The 11,951-nt window shown below is 46.5% G+C and overlaps 1 non-coding gene across 1 annotated transcript; it reads right to left on the bottom strand.

Annotated features, from left to right (window-relative positions):
• Window positions 1–3,686: 3,686 nt before the first annotated feature.
• LOC114693429 lies at window positions 3,687–3,750 on the bottom strand. Its single transcript, XR_003734550.1, has one exon. It is a non-coding gene; the product is annotated as a small nucleolar RNA SNORD75 (small nucleolar RNA).
• Between the last annotated feature and the right edge of the window lie 8,201 nt (window positions 3,751–11,951).

Raw genomic sequence — 11,951 nt, 5'->3', positions numbered from 1 at the left:
CAACCTGGACCTTAGGGGGCACCCATGTAATGATGGACAGAATAATGGAAGGAATATGGGTGGCAGAGGCCATTCGGCTGAGGTCACAGAAATGATGAGCATGTTATTGAACAGCTACTTAAAAAGAAATCCACTCGGGGCTGGAGAGATGGCTCAGTGGTTAAGAGCACTGACTGCTCTTCCCAGCACCCACATGGCAGCTCACAACTGTCTGTAACTCCAGTTCCAGAGGACCCTCACACAGACATACATGCAGACAAAATGCCAATGCACATAAAATAAAAATAAATTATATATAAAAAAAGAGATCCACTCAAGGGCATATATGTTCTAGTGTTTTGTGTAAGAATGAAATGGGACGTTTGCTGGAGAAAATCTTTAAACAAAGTGTTGAAAGATCAGGCTAACTCATTTTGGACCTAGTAAATAGTAAAATCGAAGAACAGAAAAATAAATAACTTGAGGACAGAACTGTTTATCACGAAGGAATAGGACTTGGGGGCTGGGGAGAGGACTCAGTGGGTAAAGGGCTTTCATCACGAGGTTGGGAGTTTGGATCCCCAGCGCCCACATAAATGCCTGGTGGGCAAGGCAGTACACCTGTGAGCAGGTTAGCGATGCTAGCCAAACAGGGGAGCTCTGGGGCCAAGCAGGAACTCTGCCGCCATTTATGAGGTGGAGAGCAATAGAGGAAGACATTAACGCCAACCTCTGGGCTCCACACACAAGTGCCTGTGTGCCTGGGCATCCACATACGCCCATGTACGTGTGAACATGCATATACATACGCATCCACACACTACACACATATATATGCATAAAGGAACAGAACATAAAGATCTGGTGAGCATTCATCCAGTACACAGTAAGTTGAGATCTGTCACATTCAGGGTGGGATGGCCGTAGGCAGGCCTGCACATACTGTAGAGAATGAGAGTGCCCACTAGAGAAGAATCGGAGGGCATAGCTAAATGACCACTTGAGAAGGAGATATGTTAGCCCTTTTGACAGAAAGCCAGAGATACTGTTCAAGACAAGGAAACATGATCCTGAAGGCAATTCGGAGACTTTTAGGGCTGTGCTCCGATCAATGGGCCGGAGTGCCAAGGCTCCTGAAGCGGAGCAGTTTTAATGGGCAGGTCCTCCTTTCTCCATCACGTAGGTCAGTGGCTTACGCATGGAGCCTCATGGTTGGGACCCTCTCAGAGAGCTGTGGCATTTGCTGTACCCAGCAGACTCAGGTAGGCATGGCTACCTCCACCTAGATGTCAAAGACCAAGCTCATTTGAGAGCAGAATGAACCCAGGACCCTAGTGCCCAAACCCTTAGGACGCAGGCAGAACGTAACAGGACGACTTTCCCACTGAGCCATGGGGAGGGTGACTTTATTGTCCCAATGAGAAAAAAAAAATCGCAGCATTGAGCCAACAAGGAAAGAAAAAAGATTTTTTTTTTTGAGACAGGGTCTTTATGTGTGGTCCAGGCTGGTCTCAAACTTGTCACCTTCCTGCCTTAGCATATGCACTGCTGGGATTATAGGCCTGTACCATCATGCCTTACAAAGACAAAAATCATTCAGCCTTAAGTTTAATCCTCTTTATTCAACTAGATTTTGGAGTTACTTGGAATGTATCTGCCTTTTCTTCTTTTTTATTTCCCCTTTCTGGATCAGGAGTGTCTAGGCTTGTTCTACAATGGCATTCTTTTTGTTTGTTTATTTAGAATTTGGATGCATGTATAATGTGTGTGTCTGTTCATGTGTGAATGTGGGCACACATGCTTGTCCTGGCATGTATGGCGAGGTCAGAGGACAACCTTGAGTGTGGGTCTTGGCCTTCTACCTTGTTTGAGGCAGAGTCTTCTGCTCACTGCCCTATACGCCTGGCTAGCTGGCCTCAGAGTTTCCTGAGAATCTCATGTCTCTGCCTCTGGCTGTAGGTGCGCTAGAATTACAGATGTCCAGCACCACAGCTGGTGGGTTATGAGGATCTGAACTTTGGTCTTCATGCTCGAGCGGCAAGCTCCTTATCCACTGAGCCATCTCCCCAGCCCCGCCACTGTATTTTGAAAACTTACAACTTGTGTGATCTCACAGGTTCATAATTTTGTCTTCAGTACCATGTTGTATGCAGCTTGGGTCCCGGAACCCTGCTAGGGGAAGGGAGGGATTGAAGAAAAGAGAGACGCACATACATTGAATGTGGGATCAGGTGGGGCTCTCCAATACCACGACTGCAGTCCGGAGCCTCAGCATGGCTATTAGGTACAGCATAGCGGAAGGGCTGGCGGATTTTGTTAGGAGGTCTTTGGAAGTGAGAAGTCAGGGCTGTAAACATTCAGGAGGAGAAAGTCAAAGTTGCTAGTCTTTGCCGACACGGATTGACCTTCATACACACTCATACTCGGGTCCTGGAGGAATGTTTTGCCGCCATCTTGAGGCTGGCCCATACGGGCAACAGCTTTGCCAATTTCCCATGGGCCAATTGGCCTTGCAGTCCTCGACAGGCCCTGCTTGCCCATGTCAGAATACACCTTTGCTCAGGATTTCATTCCTGTGGGGCTTCCTCTGCTCTCTACATATCATCAAAGAACATATATTGTTCCTTGAGTATTTCTGTATCTGATTTAGATGGTGTTTAGAGAAATCCTAGAATTTTGAGATGTTGGGATGAATAAAGACTTTGAGCTGGAATAAGTATATTCTTTACTCGAGAAAGAAAGGATTACCAGGGGCTAAACATGGAAGACTACACACTTAAATGCTCATCTCTTCAAAATTCATGTGGAACCCAATCTCCAGGGTGATAGCATTTAGATGAGGAGGTTTCGGGGAGGTAATGAAGTCTTGAGGGTGGAGCCCTTGTCAGTGGGGTCAATGCACTCATAAAAGAGACCCCCCAAGAAGCTCCCTTGACATTTCCACTATGTGAAGACAGTGAGAAAACTTTGGTTTTGTTTTGCATGCAGAAATTTATTATTATTATTAATTTATTTTTGGTTTTTTGAGACAGGGTTTCTCTGTGTAGCGCTGGCTGTCCTGGAACTAGCTCTGTAGACCAGGCTGGCTTTGAATTCACAGAAATCCGCCTGCCTCTGCCTCCTGAGTACTGGAATCAAAGGCGTGCGCCGCTGCTGCTGCTGCTGCTGCCGCTGCTGCCGCCGCCGCCACCGCCGCCGCCGCCGCCGCCGCCGCCGCCGCCGCCGCCACCACCACCACCCAGCTATTTTAATTTTTATGATGATAAAATGTCAATCTTGTATGTAATCTTCTACCCCAGAGCTTCCATCCAGCTGCCCTTAAAACAGTAAGGTGCAAGTCCTCTGCTGTCACAGGAGACCTGGAACTTTTGAGGATTAAGGAGCTACCTTTTGGCCAAGCAGACTCTTAGTATTTTCATTTAAAAGGTCTCCAGTATCTAGACTCAAACAAGCCATGCAAACAAAAATGTGGAATCAGTAGTTAAAAAAGAAAGAAAGGAAGGAAGGAAGGAAGGAAGAAAGAAAGAAGAAAGGAAGAAAGAAGCTGGTCCCGACAATTCAGACTCCACAGACATGACCACAGCTAAACTTGATTGCCAATGGCCTCTCAGTTCTCATCTTTTTTTACCCACAGTTAGAAAACAGTGATACAGAAAGCGATAAACCCATCAGGAACCGAGTTTGTCCCGTATTTATTCCCCAAACAAAGCCTCAGAATAGTTTTTTGGAGATCCCTTCTGTCCACTACTCTCACATCATCATTTATGAGCCAATACCTTGATCTGGGACTTCCCAGTCCTGAGAATTCTGAGGAATAAGTTTCTATTGTTTATAAGCCCGCCATCCTTTGCTATTCTGTTATAGGCACCCAAATGAACAGGTCTGAGACATGGATGGGGTGACTTTTCTGTTTCCTCTGAGAACATGGATAACAACAGCACCCACATGTTCCAGTTTCATTTCTGTTACTTAAATAAAACACTTTGACAAAAAAAAAAGGGGGGCGCTTATTTCAGATTATGGGTTGCAATCCATCATTAAGCAAAGCCAGGACAGGAACTCCAGCAGGAACTTGAAGCAGAAACCACGGAGGGATGCTGCTTTCTGTTTGACGGGCTTGTACTCTGTTTTTAAAAAAAGAGTTTAAAATTTTAATTATGTAGTGTGTGTGTGTGTGTGTGTGTGTGTGTGTGTCTACTGAGTGCACATGTAAGTGCAGTACCTGCAGAGGCCAGAAGAGGGCGTTAGACCTCCTGGAGCTGGAGTTAGGTTGTTGTGAGCCACCTGATTAGTTGAGTTCTTTAATAATGAACATTGGGTTTGTTCCTTGAGTTCTTTCATCTCAGACTGGCAAGAAACATAAATGACATGAGGGCCAGTCAGACCCATGATCCAACTCAACTCTCACCACTTCATAGCAGTGTGATCTGAGCTCACTTCATTTGTAAAGTGGGGGTGACAAAACTCCCTCACACATACACGGTCATTTTTAAGGTAGGTATGATTATCTGGGAACACAGCAAAGCTGTTGAAACTGGGACACAGGCCGGGTAAAGTGTGAAAATCCAGAGTTTTGGTTTGGGATAAGCCTGTCACTGGGGGGGCACAAACTCCCTTTTGTACATTCTTGGATTTACTGGTGAGAGTATTTAAAAATGACTCAGAAAAGAACTCTGCAGTTCATTGCATCAGAGAGAAGGAGAAACAGGGCAGAGAAGCTGAAGCTCTTGATGGCTGCTGGAAGGGGGGGGGTGCAAACAGGACAAAGAGAAAAACCCCGTCTTTAATAGAGCAAGGGGCTGGTGAGACGGCCCAGCTGGGAAAGTGCTCACCCCAAGCCTGGCAGCCTGAGGCTGGAGTCCATGTGAGGAGAGAACTGACCCCCAAAGTTGTCTTCTGACTTTCACATGTACACACGCTCATGTGTACACACATGTACATGCACACGCAAAGCACATGCACACTAAATACATACTTACATAAATAAAGTAGAATAAATTTTTAAAATGGTTCAAGTATAAAGAAACAGGCTTCGGAGGATGTAGTGGTTAATATCATCAACTTGGTAGGATCTGAAGCCACCTAGGAGATGCCCCTGGGCGTGCCTGTGGGGGATTATCTAGATTAGGTTAATTGAAGTGGGAGACTCACTTTAACTGTGGGTGAAACTGTTCTCTGGAACGGAGTCCTAGATGGATAAAAAAGAGAAAACGAGATGATCTCTGCATTTGTCTCTCTGCTCCCCGACAGTGAGGTACAGTTGTCTCCCCCGATTGCCACTGTGCCGCCTTCTCTACCACAATGGACTGTTGCTCTTGGTGGCCTAAAACTGGAGGTGTGTCCAAGGTAGGCAGCGTCTATTGCCATCAGGTCGTTTTTCTAGTTAGCCTTGGGCCAAGTTAGCTTTTGGGCCCTTGTCAATGATACTCGAACACCGTGGGAGTGACCAAGCACTATACGACTGGACGTGAGGCCCACTCCATGAGATGGAGCCCATACCTAACACTGCTCGGGTGGCCAAGGACCTGAGACGGGATAGGCTGTGGGCCTGGGGGAAAACAAACTATTGTGTGCTAAAGGAAAAATGGCAATAAAAGGCTTTCAAGTGACACACTTGAGATCAGTATTTCACTCAGGTAGCTGCAGAGAGGCTTCCTCCTGCAGTACATGGGAACTAACAGAGACCCACAACTGGACAAAGTGGAGACAGCGAGAGACTTTGGAGCACTCAGTCTTCCATGGGATGTCTTCATCAAAGCCCTCCGTCAAGGGCTCAGGGAACTCCATGGAAGAGGCGGTGGTGGATGGAGTGTGAGGGTAAGAGGGGATGAGGGCCACCAAGAAAACGGTGTCTCCCGAATACAACAGGACCGACGCACACGTGAATTAACAGAGACGGTGGCAGCATGCACAGGACCTTCACATGTTTAATCCACATGGGGTCCCAGTCCTGAGACGGGGAAGTGGATGGGATCTCTCATCCCTAACCAATGAGCTATCTACCATTGACAAATGCTTACAAAGGAAAAAAAAAATTACTTTTCTCCAATGGAGTCTCCCTGGACATATAAACCACACTTAAGGGCAGACCCCATATGCAGCGGCAGATGGCCAACATGAAATGGACTTGATATTTTTGTAGGTATTTTTGTCTCATATTGCTTTGTTTGGACTTAAATTTTTTTCCTGGCCTTTTGCTTGTTAAAAAGAAAATAGGGCCCTTGTCACTGGTCCATCTTTAACCTTGCAATTTGTTATAAGCAGCTTTATGGATCTTTATTACTCACTGGGAGGCTAGCACTCATTTAATCTGAATCTGGCCATGGAAGGCTGGTACTGGAAACATGCAACACCCAGTTACGAGATTTACCATTATAGTGTTTGAGATCTGCTTCTCTTGATAAAAATGTGAACTCCCTTTCTACCAGGGAGTTATTGACTGATTGTCTTGCCATTTGTCTCAGAGGAAACTGGTATTTTGATAATTCCTGTGTCTCAAGTACTACCTGGGAAGTGGACGGCTGTAAAGGGGTCTTCTATTCATTTTCTTCTTCTTCTCCTCCTTCCTCCAACTCAGAGATCCGCCTGGCTGTGCCTCCCAAGTACTGGGATTGAAGGCGTGCGCCACCACCGCCTGGCTTCCCTTTCTTCTAGCCAAGCGTTCATGATCAAACTTACGTTCCACATTATCAGAAATCTGAGTGCCTTACGGCCTCTCACTCCATCTCTGACCCCGATAACACCCAGGCTGAGGATCCGGGGAACATTCGCTCCAGCTGTTTCCTGTCATTCTTGCTTCTGGGGTTGAGTTAGCGGCTTTGCTGTGTCTGGAGGAGCAGACATTCTGGTCAGGTCTGGGGAATCCTCGAGGCAGAGCAGAGGCCAGCACGTGAACTAACAGGCACAGTGCAGACAGCACTCCCAGGGGCTGGCCAGGGCAGACAGCACTCCCGGGGGCTGGTTAGTGCAGACAGCACTCCTGGGGGCTGGTTAGTGCAGACAGCACTCCCGGGGGCTGGTTAGTGCTGCAGCAGCAGAGCTCGGTGCTTCTGTCAGGATGGCGGAAGGGGCCTGGCTGCAGCCCCATGTCCCCAGCTGCGGTGAAGCCACCTTTCCTCACGCATCTGGCTACGACTTCCAGGAATTACTTTCTCAATTTCCTGCACCCCTCCTTCCTGCCGCCCCCCGCCCCCCTCACCGCTGCCCCCCAATCTTTCTCACTGCTCACCAGTTCAAACACAGACCTTTATTCTTTCTCCCAGTACCGTAAGCGCTTGCTTCCCAGCCCCTCCGAGGCTATTACGGTCTTTTGGCGATGGTGCCCAGGAAAAGCCTTTGGTTAGGGGTCTCGGTTCCGGCGGACAGGAGACAGCTTAGCTGTTGTGTTTCCTGACACTCCTGCTGCACTTGGCCACACGTGGACTTGTTCCCCTTGCTGCCGGTTTCTGAAGCTAAGCCGGAGAGAACACAGCGTCAAAGCCCAGAATCTCGTCTCCTCTACTGGTGCTCTGGGGTTTTCTTCACATGAATTTATACGAGTGATTAATTCCACGTACTACAACACAGTGTTTCTCCATGGGAGGTATTCTAAGTTCTAATCTCTGGTGGTATTTTGTGTGTGTGTGTGGGGGGGGGCGGGGGATGAGTAGTTATTTTGGCCTCAAGGAGAAACTGATTTTTGGCATAAAAAAGAGATGTTGCGTGGTGAGATATCTTGGCAAGTGATGGTACTTGCAGCTGAGCCTGATGACTTGAGTTTGGTCCTTGTGACCCCCATGGTAGATGGTGAGAACAGACTCCTGCAAGTGGTCTTCTGGCAACGGTATGTCTCCCTCACCCCACAAAATAATGAAAAATATCTGTAGAGGAGATGTAGTCATGTGTTCCAAAAGAGTAAAATGAAAATCCCATGGTTCCTTTTTAGAATTAATATCGGTGGGTATGCAAATGTGTTCACATACATCTATATTTAACAACTTGTCCGTGGAAAAAGAGAGAGAAATGAGGAGAAAGCCATTAAATGGCAGGGATGATCTCTTTGGCACGTATTTTGGTCTCCAAATTCCATTTCCCTTGGAAAGGAATTCGAGAATATCTGGAAGGATTGGTACACTTCCCGCCGAGGTCAGGGAATAGACAAGCTGAGCGTGAGACATGATGTTGTCCTGTGTGCATTAGTTACTTTTCCTGTTGCTATGACAAAATGCCTGAGGAAAATAATGGAAGGAGGGAGCTCCTTTTAGCTCACAGTTTGATGGGACAGTCCGTCATGGTGGGGAAGGCATGGGGGCAGGAGTGTGGGGAGGCTGTGTCCACAGTCAGGGGGCAGGGGGAGATGAATGCTGGAGCTCAGCTTGCTTTCTTCTTTTAATTTTGTCCAGGACCCCAGCCCGTGGGATGGTGCCATCCACAATTAGGATGAGTCTTCCCACCTCGATTAACCCAATCTAGAAATCTAGACATGCCCAGAGGCATGTCTCCTAGGGGAGTCTAGAGCACGCAATCAGTGTCAGTCATTACATTAGGTGTCAAGGATGTGAGCAAAGAGTATGACACATTTGAAAGGAGCTCATAAATCAACTTGACAAGACTCCATTGGCCAAAGGTAGGATGAATTGAGCATCAACAAGAATAGTTATTACTTTAGTTTAAAAACAGAATTATATTTAAATCCACTAGCATGGAAAATTACTTGAAGAAAATTCTGGAATAACCCCTTTTAGAGTGCTAGGGAACAAACTCCTGGTTTGAAATCAGGTAAGCAGAAGGAAATGAGTCAAACACTTACCTTACTTGTCTTTCATGTTCTGCATATTCAGGGGAAGTCTCTTTGCACAGGTATTCCAGTTAAGGCATGAAAACAGAACAATAGAATTGGAATATTTGCTTTTGTGACTTCTAACGGATCCATGAATTAAGCGCTTAGTGACCATCACCACCGGCTGCTAGTATTACACACAGGGCCAACCAAGCACATCACCATCTGCAAGGTGGCTTTATTTTTTAGACAATGTCCTGCTAAGTAGCCTCCACCCCTCATATCTGGTACTTTCTATATAGCCTACGCTAGCCTGAAAACTCTTGGCAACCCTCTAGCCCCAGTCTCCAAAGTGCTGGAATTACAGGTGTAAGCCCTCATGCTTGGCTCAAAGTGTTCTTGACTTAAAAAAGATATCAAATACAGATTGGGTCAAACCTAGATGTACCTGGTAAATAAGTGGATAAAGGAACATGCTAAATGATAGTCTGGCAACGCAGTCAACAGAATCCAGACCGGAAATGCTACAGGACAAGCAGGTTTCATCATCAAATGCCTTACAGGGCCAAAAAGGTGGAGGAGGCCTTATACATAGCCTGGAACTTAACAGATTCTTACTAGGATCTTGATTCAAGCTTAGAAACTTTTTATTAGACATCTGGATATTGAACAACAGTAAGGACTTGGTAATTTTTTAGGAGTCATATTGGAGAAATTATTTTGGCCACTCCACATAGTTAAAAGGATATTTATTTAATGGCATAACTCACAAATTAAGTAATGGGTTAGTCGCAGGGTCTGGGGAAGGTGTAATGCAGTCCAGCGGTGTTCTCCGGAGCTCTGCACAGTCAATCTGCACCAGTCAGCGTTCCGGCACCGAGAGAGCTGGCCCATCCAGCTCTCAGGTCCCCAGGCGCCTCCCCTCGCCCCGCCTCGTAGGCGTGACAGTTGCCAGAGTCTCAATGGGGGTTGGAACTTCCAGAACCAAGCTGGAATGGCTACCCACTACAGAGTCATAACAATGTTATCTTAAAAACAATCCTTTCAGGGAGTGGGGCGATGGCTCGGCAATTAAGAGCACATACTGCTCTTGCAGAGGACCCATTAGCTTGATCACAACTGTCTGTGACCCTGTCTACAGAGAATCTGACATCCTCTTCTGGTCTCTGCCAGTACCTGCCTGTGCACATGCACAAGCACACACACACACACACACACACACACACACACACACACACCCCTACCTAAAAATGAAAGGTCTTTGAAGATGAGTCCTTTTTAAATTTATGGGTGGAACAGTATGTAAGAGAACTGCTTCCACACACTTGGAGGGGAAGAGAGGGAAGGAAGCAAGACTGCCCAGGAGTTGATAATCGTAGAAACAGACTGACAGGTACTTGAAAGTTAATTATATCACTCATCCTAGTTTTAAATATACATCTGAAATTGTCCACAATAAAAAGGAAATAGAAAAGGCTTGCGTTAACTGAACATCTGTTCCTTTGTTCTAAGCACTAGGAATTTAACTTATCCTTGGGAGGGGTCTAGAATATGCAATGTGGCACGTAAGGATTATTTTGAGCTGAAGGCTGTGGGAGCCAGATGGACCCAAGACTTTCTTAGAGGCCTCGATGAAAGGACAAAGGGAACTTTACTTCTGTGTCCTTGTCCAGAAAACAGACTTGCCAAGGTCTGTCTTGACACTGGAACCAGTGCCTTGCAGGAGTCAGGTTTCTGGGGACTTGACTCTTCCCCGTAGGCTGTGGTTATCAGTCCTTAGGCAGCTGTGGCTGAGGTAGCCCGCCTTCTCTCTACATTTCTGACTTAGCTCTCTGCTCACCTTGGCCATTCCCCCCTAGTACAGATGATGCTGTACTTCTAATAAACTTGCTTGGCATAAGTTATCAGCGTATGCAGGACCTCCTGGTCTCGGCTCCTGCTTTTGTCTTCTCTGTTTATCATCCCTGGTCCTCCCACGCAACACCTTGCTGTTGGGAACCCTTATTGCTGCTGGTCTGGGTCGGAAGGCATTCGTCAACAAGCACAGGAAGGAGCTTTACCTGAGAGCTTCTTATCTGCCTAAGCAGAGCCTTGCGAGAGCAGCTAATTGATACGAATCCCATTTACGGGAGCTTCTCATCCCAGCAGTATATTAGTTGCTCTTCTCGTTGGGTGACAAAGCGCTTGACAAAAAGCAATTGAAGAAGGAAGGTTTATCTCGACTCCGTGGTTAAGAGGCGATACCGTCTGTGATGGCAGGGAAGACCTGGTGTGGGGTACAGTTGGTCCCGCCGCTTCGCAGCCAGGAGCAGAGAATGGACCCGAAGTGGGGCCGGGTTATCAAATTCGAAGGCCCACCTCCGGGGACCCATCACTTCCTCTAGCAAGGCTCCACCTCCTGAAGGTTTTACAGCTTTCCGGAAACAGCATGACCCGCCAGGTTCACGTGTTCAAACACATGATTCTGTGGAGGCCATTGGAGAGGGTGGCTTGGTACCAGGAGACGGATGTTAGGAAGGGATGAGACATAAAATTTCCTAGCCGTTTGTTCCATATATATATATTATCAATTATTTCTCACCATTTGTTTTTTGAAATCTTATTTCATTCCTCCTTGTTAGACGGCACATAAACCTCAAATCTTAGGCGATTCTTTTAGCTATCCCCCGCCATTTTTGTGTGCGTGAACAGCACATAACACGCAAATAAAAACCATTAGGAAAAGAAGATAATACTCGGAATTTATTTATATATCTGAGCTAAAAATCTCGTGTCTTGTTTACAGCAAGAGGATAACATTCAAGTATGTGATTATATTTGTTTAGTGTTTTAGTTTCCAAAGTGCTTTTCCACATTCATCTTTTCTTTTGATCTTTCTGAGCCGAAGACAGATGGAAGAAACAGTGTTGTTATTTCCATTTGTTCACAAAGAAACAGAGGTTAAAAAAAAACTTCAACCCCAAACAAAAACTGAAATAGAAGTTCGAGAAGGCTGTTATGTCTTGTCTAGAACCATGTGGATGAGGTAGGACCTGAGGCTGGAGTTCAGCTGTCTTGAGACATAGTGTCTTTCCACTCTAGCCTCCGACCAACCTGTGAGTTGGGCAAGAAAAGGAATGGATGCAGAGGCGGTCTGTCTCTTGCTGATGTTTTAACCATCATGGCCGGTCCATGCTCAAGGAACGTTGTTTCCAAGACAACAGGATTCAAATGC

Source organism: Peromyscus leucopus, chromosome 14 (assembly GCF_004664715.2).
Source record: "Peromyscus leucopus breed LL Stock chromosome 14, UCI_PerLeu_2.1, whole genome shotgun sequence".
Taxonomy (NCBI): Eukaryota; Metazoa; Chordata; class Mammalia; order Rodentia; family Cricetidae; genus Peromyscus; species Peromyscus leucopus.
The sequence above is the reverse complement of the archived record's forward strand: the minus strand, read 5'-3'. Positions and strand labels throughout refer to the sequence as shown.